At 32.5% G+C, this 15,401-nt stretch overlaps 1 protein-coding gene and 1 long non-coding RNA gene across 3 annotated transcripts in view; both read right to left on the reverse strand.

The window, feature by feature from the left end:
• Positions 1-15,401, reverse strand: part of Neto (Neuropilin and tolloid-like) — a 212,425-nt gene that overhangs the window by 154,628 nt on the left and 42,396 nt on the right. The window lies entirely within an intron of this gene.
• LOC142230357 (uncharacterized) lies at positions 11,171-12,548 on the reverse strand. The gene is made up of 2 exons (XR_012720665.1): positions 11,522-12,548; positions 11,171-11,461 (listed from the first exon to the last, which is right to left on the reverse strand). It is a non-coding gene; the product is annotated as an uncharacterized LOC142230357 (long non-coding RNA).

Consider the following 15,401-nt stretch of genomic DNA (forward strand, 5'->3'; position numbering starts at 1 on the left):
CTGTTTGCTGAAATAGCAAACATTTCTTGCTATTTTTGAAGCTCTAAAACATGTTTTATTTTGGCTAAAACAAATAAAAATGTCAACTTAGGAGCTATCCTACATAATTAAAACAATATTTTATGAATATCTATAGTATGTGACCAAAAATCTGAATATTTATCGAATTGAGGCATAACAGCAAACAAAATGTTTGCTGATCGTATTTAGGAGCTTGTAAGTATATTACGGTGCAAAAATATACCAAAAACTGCTTTTGGTTCTTAAATATGCTTTGGGGAAAAATTTATAACCTAAAAATTTTATAAATTGTTGTTCATTTGGCCCTGAAGTACAAAAATATAACAGCAGACATCGACTGCTGTTTTTAGCAGACTTTTTTCTATGAGTGTAGTTTTTGTGCAAACCTTTCTTTCCAAAATGCCCCAGGCGCAAAAGTCCAACCAATTCGGATCCAAAGAGTTTGGTGGTGGAAATGAAGCGAGGAACTCCCTTTTTAAGCCATTCTTCGTTGATGTGTGTTGAATGCGATGGCACTGAGTTTTGTTGAAATGTTCATGATTTGCGGCTGAAATGTTTTTGTACCCAGAGCTTCAATAATGCCAGAAAGATATTTTCCCCGATATTTTCTGGAATTAATTATATTTTATATTTTCGGGTGGCCAATCGATTATGAACATTTTCTTTTGACCACTTTGGGAAGTGAACCCCATCATTTCGTTTGTTTACAAAGTATATAATTTAGAATAGCTTCTCATCGGAGAAATTCAAGTTCGAAAACTGGCCACTTCGTGTAGGCGATGCAACTCCTTGCCTCTTTCCAGTCTTCTTGATGAATCGGTGAACTCTTCACTAATAAAACAAATACGTTCCAAAATCGTGAACGGACGGTAACAAAATGAAAATGAAAAGGAAATCTTCACGAAAAATAAAAAGGGAATTTTCACGGTTTCGTCCACGGGCGTTCACGATTTCATGAACGGCTTCCAAAGTCTTAAAATTATTCGTTTGACGTTCTTATGTTAAATCCGTCGGTGGGGCAATGCGCTAACGCGTCTTATAGCGTGTATGGGGCAGACAATCCAGGTTCGAGTCCCGGTAGCGGATGTTTGATTTCCTTATTTATACATTAGTAACCATCACGTTTTCATATCATGAACGTTGCTTTGACAGCGCATAGTGTCATTTTATAGTTGTCAGATTAACACCGTCTGTTTTTAAAACTCCACACTAATTTTTTGACTTTTGTAGTGTTTTTAGACTGGTTATGTTGGTCCATTTTATGGTATACCACTATGTGCTCAGGTCGGACCCCATTTCCTAAGGTACTAAGAGTCCCAAATATTTAACTCCCATTGCCTGTCAATTCTGCAATCCATGCTAGCGGCTATACTTTTAAAGGTGAACATTTTTTAAAATTGTTATCAATGTATTGTATACAGGTATAAAGTGATTTTATGTACGCTTCTATTATTTAAAATATAAATAAAATGCAAAATTTTGAGGAAAAAATTATTTACAATTCGGTTAAGGTGTTAGTAAAGTTGGGCGATACAACCAAATGAAGAAGGGAGCAACGACCAATTTCATTGTCTAATACAACCAACTCCACATATAATATTAGTTGGATTTCCCATAATTCGATTGAGTCGACCGATTTTGGTATAGCCCCCATATAGACCGATCTCCCGATTTACTTCTTGGGCTTATAGAAACCGCAGTTTTTATTCAATTTATATAGACCGATCTCCCGATTTTACTTCTTGGGCTTATAGAAACCGCAGTTTTTATTCAATTTACCTGAAATTGGAAATCTAAAGGTATTGTAGGACAACAAATACGTGTGCCAAAAATTGTGAGTATCGGTCCATGTTTTGGTATGGTCCCCATATAAAACGACCTCCCGATTTGGGGTCTTGGGCTTATAGAAATCGTAGTTCTTATCCAATTTGTCTGAAATTGGAAATCTAGAGGTATTTTAGGACCATAAAGAGGTGTGCCGAAAATGGCGAGTATCGGTCCATGTTTTGGTATAGCCCCCATATAGAGCGATCTCCAGTTTTTGCTTCTTGGCCGTCTAAAATCTGTAATTTTTATCCAATTTGCCTGAAATTGGAAATCTAGAGGTATTTTATGACCACAAAGAGGTTGCCGAAAACGGTGAGTATCGGTCCATAGTTTAGTATAGCCCCCATAAAAACTATCTCCCGATTTAACTCCTTTCTAGAAACCGTAATTTTTATCTGATTTGCCTGAAATTGTAAATATTTTGGTATTTTAGGCTCACAAAAATGTGTATCGGATTAAGTTTTTATCGGTCCATTTGGTAATGCCTCCATATAGACCGACTTCACTTCTTGAGGGTATAGAAGGCGCACTGATCATGAAAATTGCTTGAAACTCAATGTAAAATTTCCAGATTTTACTTCTACAGATTTAAGATTTCAAATCAAGGCGTTATTTTATTATTTTCTTGCACACTTACAAGAGATGTTAATGATTCCTCTAAAACTCAAACAAAAATGGTTCTTATAAATCCAGAATCTGATATAGTCCTCATAGGTGAAATCTTTAAATTTATCTTCGGGAAGTGTCCTCAAGTCCTCAAGCCCTCCTTAAATTTCAAAGGAAACCCTAATATTTGGTTCATGGTGGTGGGTATTTAAGATTCGGCCCGGCCGAACTTAGTTCTGTATATACTTGTTCACTAAACAAATTATATCTCGAATTACAAATGTCCGATTATATCGTTGTTGGTAGTTAAACGAAAGGTATTGAGATGACGAATAACCGTATGTAATTGGATCTGTGATAAGTTAAGTGCAAAAAGGGCAAATGTTCAAAAAAAACATGCTTTACATTGACGCTTTTCCACCGGAAAAGTACACCGAAAGAATTCTCTTCGTTAATTTTCTTCATTATAACAACGAAACTTTCATTCATTTTCGTAAATTTTACGAACAAAATTTTACGAATATACGAAACGTCGTAATCTTCGTAAAAATTTCGTACTTTTAACGAAATTTTATTAAAAGTTCATGATTTATGTGAAGAAGTTTTTACGAATTTATGAATATATTACGAAACATTCTGCGTTAAAATTTCTTCATAGAAAGTACGAAACATTTTTTTTTTTTTGTAAATAACGAAGAAGTTTCATTGAAGTTGTAAAATTTCCGTTCGCGACTTAAAATGGCCTCTGATAATGTGCTTAAGTGTATTTCTTTATTCAATTTTTTTATGGATGTCTATGCTACTTGCCATTTGAGTGCTAACGCGCTATGAATAAAAGTGAAGCAATAAAACTAAAAATTATTCAAAAACTTAAGATGTAAAATAGTGATGACTTTATTCACTCATGTAACTACAACCAAATGCACTTTCGACTATATTTTTTTTCGAAAAGTTCGATCATTTTTGAAAAAAAGTACGAAAGTTTTTTATAAAAATACGAAACATTTTCATAAAAAGAACGAAAATGTTTCATAAAAAGTACGAAGATTTTTCATAAAAAATACGAAGATTCTTCATAAAAAGTACGATTGTTTTCTTACAAACTACGAAAAATTTGGAAGAACTTTTCTTCATAAAAAGTACCAAATATTTCGTACTTTTAATGAAAAGTTTCTTTAGTTGTAAAACAGTTTTTACAACTAAAGAAAAACTTTTTACGAAGAAAATTCTTACGGTGTACAAGCCATTGAAAAAAATGTTTCTCTACATGGTCATATAGATAATACTCTAACGTAAGTAATAAGACCAACTAGAAGAAAATCGACCGAAAAATGGGAAAGTTATAAGCAATTGAATGAACAAATCCGATGTCAAATCATTTTTGAGTGGGTGAGTTGCTCATATTTGCATGATTTGACATCGGGTGTAACTTAGTCCTCCCCAGGACCCCTTTATATATGTTACGCAAATGATTTATATGGGCATGAACCAATGAATAGGTTCATTAAATTTTTACTCAAAGCCAAAGAAAACTTCTAAATATTATGATACCATTCATTCATTTAAAAATTTCTTGTAAATATATAAATTAAGGGAAATTGATCAGAAAAAAAAAGAGAAAGGAATACAGATGGATAGAAGAGTGTTTACGAAAGATATCCAAATCACACAGTGGTAGAATCAAATGAGAGCAAATGGTAGTTTCTCTCCTTGGTGTAGTTTTTGCTTGTGTAGGACCTACAATCCAACAACAGATAGATTCGATAGAAAATTTTTAATATTGATTTGACAATTAAATTTCAATTTTCAATTTTTAAAATGAAAGTCGACGACTAATAAGGTTCACTTCTATTTGGTAAAGTTCTGCAATACAGGGCCTTCCGGTTTGCTTTCATGCTATTTTCTTTCAGCCGCTACTTGCATTCTGCCGTTCTCTAGATCATCTTGCTTACACACACGTGAACGTGATTTCATAAACCATAATAAAACGGGATTGTAGATTCATCATTGCTCATATATGTATGGCTTGGTGAACATGGACATAGTGGTATATGTGTGTGCGCGCATGAATGTATGACTAAAAAATGTTGTTTAAAAATTAAACATTTCATTTAAATGTTTAAATAGTCTTCGTTGTTAAACGCACAAACATTATGATTGTCTGGCAAAGCTATATAAACTTGGAGAGGACACTTTAGTAATGAGAGAGAAACGAAAAAAAGAAACAGGAAGAACAACACAATGATATATATGATAATGGATATGAGTGAAAAGATTGGGACACATTTATTTCGAATTCTCACATACCACATTGAAATACAAATATTACATTCAGTGTATTTGTTAATCACTTGCATATACACTTATGGTAAAAATAATAGGTACACTGAAGATGTAAATTTGTGATTTCAATGTAAAAAAACGTAAGTAACAAAAATATTAAGGATCATTAAAAACGAAAGGCAATTTAAATGTTGATCTATATAGTAAATTTTAATAGTCCAATTTTAATTCACTTTGCTCACTGTAGATTAACTTTTGATATATGTTTGGAGTTATTTCCCTATATACTTTTTTGGTTTTTTTCTCACAATTCATCTTTATTTCTGAAACATTCTTTTGATATATATATATATATATATATATATATATATATATATATATATATATATATATATATATATATATATACATATATATATATATATATATATATATATATATATATATATATATATATATATATATATATATATATATATATATATATATATATATATATATTTTTTTTTTTTTTTTTTTTCAAAATAAAGATTTTCTTTTGGACATATTCTTAATAGGATATCCCCTAGCTTAACTGTTTTGTTTGATTCAGTCAATCTAAAAAATATTGTACCACTTCGACATAGTATTTGCTATTTTAGCAATTTTTTCTGCTGTGTCTACTAACAGATTGGATGAAGTTTTTTTTATGTTTTAGTGAAATTTTAGCCGACTTTTTTGTAGTTTCTACAAACAGATTTCTTTGGGTGCAGTGTTTTTATGTTTTAGTGAAACGGATGTGGAAATATTTTCCCTTGGGACGTCAAATATTTTTCTTGTAATAGTTTCGAAACAAATTTATTTGCATTTATCATCTATGATGCGCATTCAAAGCTGCTGCTGTACGAAGTACACACAGACAAATAATACATTTATTTTATGAATAGTGTTCACAAAAATTGTCCAAACACGGGATTCATAAATTATATGAAAACAATTCATAAAATAAAAAATACAGGGTTTCATTGACTACGAATGTATACATAATATTAATGGAGTTTTTAATATTATAAATGAAGTATACATATTTTTCGTCATTGAAAAATATGTACTTTTGCATAATATTTATTGAAAACGCCATGCAATACATGTAACTTTTCCTTTAGATTTTTCCCCTGATTCTTAATGCCTGCAAAATTGGTCAAAATGTATGAACCCATTTACTAAAAACCGCATTATAGTCCAATCAGTAAAGAACATAATTTTATAATATTTTATATTACTTATGAGCACCAACGCTTCCATTTAATATTGTTTTATGTCAATTTTTTGCAGCAATAAAAAATTCTTCGAATCACGACGGCGACTCAAACTGTACTGAAAAACTCAAACACACGTGTTGCCTTCAAAACGTTATGTATCGTTTTTTTTTTTGTCTCGTATTATATGCTTGTACTATTACATATGAGAGTAACTCTATGTTGTGGTTCTCTCACGCTAAGAGAAAACCAGTATTTTTTATATATTAAGTAAAGTTTCATTGATTTTATGAAACCGTCCATATATATTATTAAAAAAATCATAATTTCACAATAATGTAAGTGTACATATTTTTTATGAAAAATTCCATAAATTTATAAAAATTTACAAATTTATGTACAAATTCATATTTTATTTTTTTGTGTGTACGTTTAACTTTAGTGCATGTAATGCTAGATTGACAAATTTATTAGCCTATTATTACTGATTTTCTATGGTAAAAAACTTTAAGAAGGCATTATTTCTGATTTCTAAATCCTCGACAATGTACCTATTTCAATTATTAAACTTTCTTTTATTGGCTGAGAACGAGCTTAGAAAAAATTCAACATGCCGAACAAAAACAAAGAAAGAAGAGGCTTTTTCACTTTTCAAGTACACCACCATAAAAACCAGTTATTATAGGCTAATAAATAAGTTATTAATACTTCGTACAATAATCGTAGGTGGTAAATGCATTTCAAAATAAACAAGTATATTCGACCGTAAGTTCGGCCAGGCCGAATCTTATGTACCCTCCACCATGGATTGCGTAGAAACTTCTACGAAAGACTGTCATCCACAATCGAAATACTTGGGTTGTGGTATCTTAAAACTTCCTACCATCGTTTTCTAAATTGTGAGTTAGTCCATACGTGGTATATATTAGACAAAAAGTTATGTACAGTTAAGTCTACAAATAATTACGAATCGATATGAACTTTTTGTACGGTACGTAGAGGGCCAGAATTGAAATAAGGGGGTCACTTATATGGGGGCTATATACAATTATGAACTTGATATGGACCAATTTTTGTGTGATTGGAAATCGATTTATCTGAGGGATATTTGTATAACTATAGACCGATATGGACCTAGTTAGGCATGGTTGTTAACGACCATAAACTAGCACAATGTACCAAATTTCAACTCACTCGGATGAAATTTGCTCCTCCAAGAGGCTCCAAAACCAAATCTCAGGATCGGTTTATATGGGGCTATATATGATTGTGGACTGATATGGGCCACTTTTGGCATGGTTGTTAAATATCATATACGATCACAACGTACCAAATTTCAAGCAGATCGAATGAATTTTGCTTCTCCAAAAGGCACCGGAGGTCGGTTTAGGAGCTATATATAATTATGGACCGATGTGGACCAATTTTTGCATGGTTGTTAGAGACCATATTCTAACACCATGTATCAAATTTCAGCCGGATCGGATGAAATTTGCTTCTCTTAGAGGCCTCGCAAGCCAAATTGGGGGATCGGTTTATATGGGGGCTATATATAATTATGGACCGATGTGGACCAATTTTTGCACGGTTGTTAGAGACCATATACTAACACCATGTTCCAAATTTCAGCCAGATCGGATGAAATTTGCTTCTCTTATGGCCAGTTTCTCATCCTCCGATTAATTTTAACCGGTGGATAGACCTCCGGTTAGTAAAATTTTTGTATGGGATCAGCTGTTTTATCGACACCATAAATAATAACAAGACATTGAGAAACTGGCCCTTAGAGGCCTCGAAAGCCAAATCGGGGGATCGGTTTATATGGGAGCTATATATAATTATGGACCGATGTGGACCAATTTTTGCATGGTTGTTAGAGACCATATACTAACACCATGTACCGAATTTCAGTCATGCACCATGTACCGAATCGGATGAAATTTGCTTCTCTTAGAGGCCTCGAAAGCCTAGCTTGTTTCGTTCGGAAGTTAGCGTGATTTCAACTGACGGACGGACGGACATGCTCAGTTCGACTCAGAATTTCACCACTACCCAGAATATATATATATATATATATATATATATATATATATATATATATATATATATATATATATATATATATATATATATATAGATATATATATATATATATATATATATATATATATATATATATATATATATATATATATATATATATATATATATATATATATATATATATATATATATATATATATATATATATATATATTTATATATATACATATATATATATATATATATATATATATATATATATATATATATATATATATATATATATATATATATATATATATATATATATATATATATATATATATATATATATATATATATATATATATATATATATATATATATATATATATATATATATATGTATGCATATCGCATGTTTTGGGGACACAAAAATTTTGATGATTTTAAAGGTTAATTCTTTTAAATATTGTTTTTGACACTTATTGAACAAAAAAAAATATTTTTCGAACATATATTCCCGATATATAGGCGATTTACTGCATTCCGCATATATTCGGAACTTCCCCCTACGTACCGCATATTTTGAGAACGAGTCCTCATTCTATGCGATACACATAAAACAAAAAATGATTGCCACTTTACTACCAATTTTGAGCATTTTTTTTTATTCCAACGCCGTTAAATATACCGACTTCGCAAAACATTGACAACATACTACATAACTTGAAATTGAAGAATAAGAAGAAGAAGTGAATATTACTTGAAAGAATTAACCAAAACAAGTAACAAATCAATTAATCAGATTCTTAAGAATAGAATGGATTCATTTAGAGCTGTATCCGTGCATGGCACAGCGAATTTCCTTTTTTATTTCTGTGTCGTTATAGTTGTAAAAGTGCCTGGTGTTATCCTCCATGCTTCGGTACATAAACTTGTATTCACATCAAGGAACACTGCGACTAAGATGAGATGCGTCCAAGGTGATCTAGTGATAAGTCGGGTGCACTTGGCTGAAAAGGTTATGCTTATCATGTGACCCTTAGTTGCAGTCGGGACACACCTCAGTTGCGCTGCTATCAATCTCTGATCCTTATTGGGCCAAAATTACTCTAGACTGCCGTGGAAAGCCTCTTTCCTCCTATGCTATGACTGGGCGAAAAACTTGGAGAAGAGGATTAACCATGCAGTTTCTCACCACTTCAGCTATAGAAACACTATCATTTCCATTTACATTTCTGGGTTGTGTTTGCATATGGTGATTTGGATGATCATTACTTTATGATTTAAACCCTGAAGAAGTGGAACAATAGAGCAATGTTAATGCATTACGAACTAACACTACATACGCATTAAGAGACACTAGCTTCAATGTCATAAGGTATCACTTCAATATTTCGTCTGGATGTATTTCCTAGAGCTCGTGTGATTGTTGTTAGTAAAGTAAGCAAATTAAAACTATATAAATTCTAATTAATAATAAAGCATGTCAACACATACTCGCATACAAAATTATGTCAAAATAATCATTAAAATTATGATGAGTATCTCTGTAAACCGTATATGGCCATTTCGGCTTGGTTGTAAAATGAGTTAAATAAAATAAAATGTCATTGTTATAAGGAAATTATTATATTTAGCCCAATTCTCAATAACATCTCCCTGGGAATTTTTTCCCTATTCCCTATTCCCCTATTCTAAACAAATTCTCACCGGGAAATTTTTCTCTATTCCCTTATTCTAAACCAACTTCGAAAATGGGATATTTTCCCTTGAAGAAAAATTGATATTACAAATGACATTAAAAACGATGACATTTTTGGGGAATAATTCCCCCAAAAGAAATTGAGGGAGTTGTAACCAAAATGCATCATTTTGTGCAATTTCTGATCAAAACCTACAAATTAAAAAAAATTAATAAATGAATCAATGAGTAGTGGCATGTATCAGGATAGGATACATTCAACTGCCAACTTGTCATGGTCATAGATCTGTAGATATTTTAAAATTTCAAACTTTTATAATTTGAAAATAAATACTTTACAATTAATATAGATCAAGCACCTTGAAGGAGCAATAGTGCGGACATGCGTCCCGTCAACACATTAACAAAGTAACCACCGCTTCATGTACAAGAAGACTCAGCCACTCTAGTTTGTTTTCTTATTTCACATAGAACACACTAGTCACTTAAACCAAAGCTTTCTTTAAAAATAAGAAATCATCGTTATCCAACTCATAAACTATACTACACCAAAAAAGGGGTTGGAGGATCCAAATTTACTTTTTGGATTTGTCAGTAGCTTTTTGAACAGGCAGTTGACTTGGCGGCATTGCTCTTTCTTTGTTTCTTTTCAAAAACCTTGACCAATTTGGCTGGCTTTCGCGTTGGCCATTCAAAGCCTTGACGATCTTTTGTTCTTCAATAAGGATGGAACGGGCGATACGTTCGCACAAGCATCCATGGCAGGAACACTCCTGTAAGTACGCGTAAAAGTCTTTAGACGTTTGGACATGCGGCTACGTTCGCAGGGACGAGATTGTTGAGTACCCTTCAACTTCCCTTTGACCGCACTTTGGGACGGTTGTTTTTCTTAAAATATTCATAAACCAAGCGACCACAAGGGGTACAGACAATACGCCTTCTTTTGGATCTAGTATTGTAGGAACGCATTCCCCAGGGAATATTTAGAATCAGGGTAATTATCATACAAATCACTTACGTTTGGTCACACTGGGCAAATATTTTATAGAAATCAAATATAATTCATATCAAAAGTCAAACTGGGAAACATATTAAGCTCATATTGGATATAAAACATCACTATAATAGTTTTTTTCTAAGAACCGTAGCCAGGCGTAGCTCTGAAAACGAATTTTGACACTCATATTATATTTGTGTTACCCTTATCTGAACCAAAATCAATCAATTCTGGCCCAAAACACATACTTCTGCCAAATTGAACTAAAACTGCGACCTAGACCTTGATTATAAAAATGTGAACACATGGCTATATCGACTCAGGAACCCACCCTAAGCATTTTTGCCTAAAACACCATGTGTCCAACTCGTCTCCTTCTGGGTGTTGCAAACATATGTACTATCTTATAATTCCCTGTGTGGCGCACGATATAAAAATATCAATTTTTATTAAAAGGCAATTTAAAAATTTGTTTTCTTTTAACTAATTTATTAGGTCTCAAACGTGAACCATTTTTATACTCTCTATGTCTATGTAAACGTTAAATTTTATTTCCATATTTACAATGACACTTTTATCGTTTTATATTCAAATAAAACCACATCAATTAACACATAGTTACTCCGTATAACCAGTCCATTCTAAACAACCAACAATACTGACTGGTAGCACTGAGCAATGAAAATGGCAAGTGAAGGCTATAATCCAACAAAATACAGGCGTTAGTGTCAAAGGAATGACTAAAAATGACACATTATCCTGAAAAAGAACGAAATTCATTTTTAAACGAGCTCATGATAAAGCATTATTATAACTTACAACTAAAAATGGACACCTCCCCCTTCCACAACACACCCCAATAGAGTCCACTATATGCTATTATAAGTTCCGCCGCCATGATCCATCATCATTGAAAGTCAATATCGGGAACAAGACACATTTCTTCACTGTGTTTCAATATTATTTAATACTAAACCATTTCAATACTAAATTGGTAGCGTCAGCACCAACTGTATAATGTGCCAATAATTTTATTAACATTTGGCATTCTTGCATTATTATAGTCGTTTTTCTCCTCCATCATTCCTCTATTTTAGTTTATTGGTTTTGGCGTCTGTTTTAGTGTTGGGAAAGTAACGAGTACTCAAAGTAGTCAATAATGACTACTTCAAATACTTCGTCGGGTACATTGTAAATAATCAACAATTTATTTGAGGAATATTTGGAACATTCTTAAAAGCGATTAGCTGGTTTAAAATTTGTGTATACAACCCTGTTTTTTTGTTGTAGACTTAAATAAATTTTTGCTACCGAAAATTTCGCTAGCGAAAAATTTCCTCCAGCGAAAAATTTTGTTTCCATAAGAAATGCAGTGATATATATGCTAACGAAATTTTTGGTAGCGTTCAATTTCGTAAGCTGGTACGCACCTCTAATGAAAATAACAGGGTTGTCAAAAGCATATTTTGGCAGCAAACATTTAATTTATTACAATCATTGTGTGCGTAAAAGTTTTAATAGGTCTGTAAATAATCAACAATTTATTTGAGGAATATTTGGAACATATATTAAAAATTGTTAAAAGCGATTAGCTGGTTTACAATTCATGTACACAACTCTGTTTTTTGTTGTTGTAGACTTACAAACCCGGCCTTTAAGGTTTGGTTATGTATCTACATATGAAAAGTTGACGTATCGTAACGGCAACGTATTATTATTTATAAATTAACATAAAGGCCGGTATTCTGTTCGGTTTTCGCGTTGAAACTTCATACAAAACCAAAAATGCGAAAAACTTGCGATATTTTTTCCATTTTTGATACTTTGTTTTTTTCGAGTTGAAAAACTGACGTTTATAGTACGGCGCCATTTAATAAGAAATAATTTATTTATTAAAAACTGTTTTTGTGGGTTTATAAACCAAACACGGATCATATTTTTGTTCCGAAACTATACAAAGGATCAAAGGAATGGCTGATCAATTGCTCAAGGAAAAATAATATGTTAATTTTGTAAAAACAAGCAACAAACACCAACTTAATCCAATATCGCTCCCTGTTAAATAGCGCTCCAAGCTACCTAATGCGCTTTACAGACTATAAGTTATTCCGGACGGAATGTCGGTGTTTGTAAAGAATCTTACAGTGTGTCGGATCGATACGACTTGTCGGCGATGACTAAATAATCGGTAAATGTGTTATCGATCCCATAAACATGCATCAGTATCGATTATGCCTTCGGACTTAACTGATAATGTGCACAATATATGGGATATGTTCGACACGAGCACTGTCGTCCGGAATAACTGATAGTCTGTAAAGCGCATAAAAAACGACAAATTGATATTATTCGCTTTTTCTGCCTCCTCTTGATAGTTTGTTAGTACGTTTTTTCAATTAGGATAATCGCCAAAAAATCATACGTTGCCGTTATGTCACGGCTACGTTACATTGTTAGATGTATAACCAGGCCTTTAGAAGTAATTCGCAAACAATTTGAAAATGTATGAAGACGTTTCAAATCAAGTTGGATTTATGTTGAAAATGATATTTACCCTCAAACTGAAAAGGTGTTGCATTTGAAAAACGCTCATCTTGTGTTTATTGGGATATTGGATTTCAAGCAGTGTTGTCAGAAGTAGGGGAAATTCCCTACATGTAGTTTCTTTTCTAATATTTTGCGTTTTGTAGGGACGTAGGGGCAAACTTTTGCAAATACAGCAAAATGCAGGGACTTTTTAACTCGACACAATTTTTAATCATTTTTGCAGTTTTGGTGGCTCTAAGGGAGGAAAAAAGTTATGTACGCCGCCGCATTTTGCTAGCGTTTTCGTTAGAAGCTGGCAAGGCTTGATATTTAATAATGTGTGGCAACATTTATGTTTCGTTACAAAATACACACCTCGGCACACCTCCGATGAAGAAAAAATAAAAATACTCTCCAGCGAAAAATGGTCTAAAATTTTGGAACTATACTTTTGTTATTAGTTTATTTATTTTCTAGGAAAATTTCTGTGGAAAATTCTGTGAAAGATGTGCTGTGGTAAATGAGAACTTGAGAAACATGATAAATCAAAGCTTCACATAAAAAATCTTTCGCCAATAAATATGTATATGTTATTTTGCGAAAAAAGTGATCTACCAAATTTGGTGAGCAATTTTGAAGTACATCTCAGTATGTTCTTTACCGAACATGAAGTATAGTCCAACAATAGAGACTTTGTGAGTTTCAAATGACAGACTACGTATCTAAAAGTTAATTCCTCTAAGGACCTATACTATTTTTGAGATTAATAAATTTTTATAAGACTGAATGCAAATTTATTTTTACGTAATATACATTGCATTTTCATATGTTTTAAGATAATAAAGCACATAGAACAACACTTTTTACTAATTTTTGTTTAAATTTAACGAAAATTACTGTAGGGGAAATTGTAGGGAACATTTTTTGGGAATGTAGGAGAAGTAGGGAACTTTTTTAGGCCTTGTAGGGTAAACCGAAAAATTTCCCTGGCAACACTGATTTCAATAAGAATAAGAAAAAATGAACGAGCTGAAATGTAAATAAGATGTAAAAAATAGTCAAAACTACCAAAAGAACTAGCCTACCAATCAATTGGTATAGAATAGTTTAGCAAAATTTGAAGTAAATCCGAGTGAATCTATAACTACAACGTCATTTCTACTCCTGTGCAAAATTTCAAGTAAATCGGAGTAAAAATATATTTCTATTCCTATTTCAACTTGCTTTGGCATTCATATCTAGAATGTTACTTCTAGTCCCTGTGCAAAATTTCACGTAAATCGGAGCAATGTTTTGGCCTCTGTGTCAAATTTCACTTAAATCAGACGGCAACTTAGATCTCCATTGCCATACGAGTCTAAATCGGGCGATTTTTGATTTTCACCAAATTCGGCATGCACAATTACAATTCTAATGGCCAGTTTCTCATCCTCCGATAAGTTTTAACCGGAGGATAGACCTCCGGTTAGTAAAATTTTTGTATGGGATCAGCTGTCTTATCGACACGATAAATAATAACAAGACATTGAGAAAGTGGCCCTAACTCTACTCCCTGTGCAAAATTCCATGTACATCGGAGTAAAACTTTGGCCTCTGTGGTCATATGCGTGTAAATCGGACGAAAGATATATATGGGAGCTATATCTAAATCTGAACCGATTTCAACCAACTTTGTCATATATATCTAGAATGTTAGTTCTACTCCCCGTGCAAAATTTCACGAAAATCGGAGTAAAACTTTGGACTCTGTGGTCATATGATTGTGTATCAGGCGAAGGAAGTATATGGGAGCTATATCTAAATCTGAAGCGATTTCATCCAACTTTGACATATATAGCTAGAATGTCACATCCCTGTGCAAAATTTTAGACCTATATTTGAATCTGAACTGATTCAATCATCTTTGAAACATGTAACTAGAATGTCGCTTCCACTACCTATGCAAAATATCATGTAAATCGGAGTAAATCTTTGGACTCTGTGGTCATATGAGTGTCAATCGGGCGAATGATATATATGGGAACTATATCTGAATCTGAACCTATATCAACAAACTTTAGCAGGCATAGCTGGAATGTCACTTCTATTCCCTGTGTCAAATTTCACGTAAATCGGAGTAAAACTTTGGCCTGAGTCTAAATCGGGCGAATGATATATATGGGAGCTACATCTA

The sequence above is a fragment of the Haematobia irritans genome, chromosome 3 (genome assembly GCF_050003625.1).
Source record: "Haematobia irritans isolate KBUSLIRL chromosome 3, ASM5000362v1, whole genome shotgun sequence".
Classification (NCBI taxonomy): Eukaryota; Metazoa; Arthropoda; class Insecta; order Diptera; family Muscidae; genus Haematobia; species Haematobia irritans.